The sequence below is a fragment of the Penaeus monodon genome, chromosome 15, assembly GCF_015228065.2.
Source record: "Penaeus monodon isolate SGIC_2016 chromosome 15, NSTDA_Pmon_1, whole genome shotgun sequence".
Lineage (NCBI taxonomy): Eukaryota > Metazoa > Arthropoda > Malacostraca > Decapoda > Penaeidae > Penaeus > Penaeus monodon.
In genome coordinates, this window is record NC_051400.1 from 43391498 (window position 1) to 43391820 (window position 323).

Sequence of the window (323 nt, forward strand, 5' to 3'; positions counted from 1 at the left end):
CGATGGCGTTGACCATGAAATCTTGTGACAATAAGAGAACAAACTGTCATGTCTGTGACGCTTGGAACTGTAAAAGATTAAAACGCAATGGTGTTGGTTGTGACGCAAGCGAAGGTGACCGCTAAAATGGCGAGGAGAAATGCTCGCGCTCATAAAGACGAACGTAAAATCATACAACAGCATCCCATTGGATTTCGTTTCATATCTTCCAGACTGTTGTTTAACCTCCACTTTCAGCTTGCACTTTCACAGCCAATCTTTTATGCCACCTGTCATAAAACGAGATGAGTTGCGTGGAGAGATTTTCCGATTTTGCGGTGGTT

At 43.3% G+C, this 323-nt stretch overlaps 1 protein-coding gene across 1 annotated transcript in view; it reads right to left on the reverse strand.

Annotated features, from left to right (window-relative positions):
• LOC119582049 (lachesin-like) overlaps positions 1 to 323 on the reverse strand; it is a gene marked incomplete in the record, with an annotated part of 127463 nt that overhangs the window by 25947 nt on the left and 101193 nt on the right.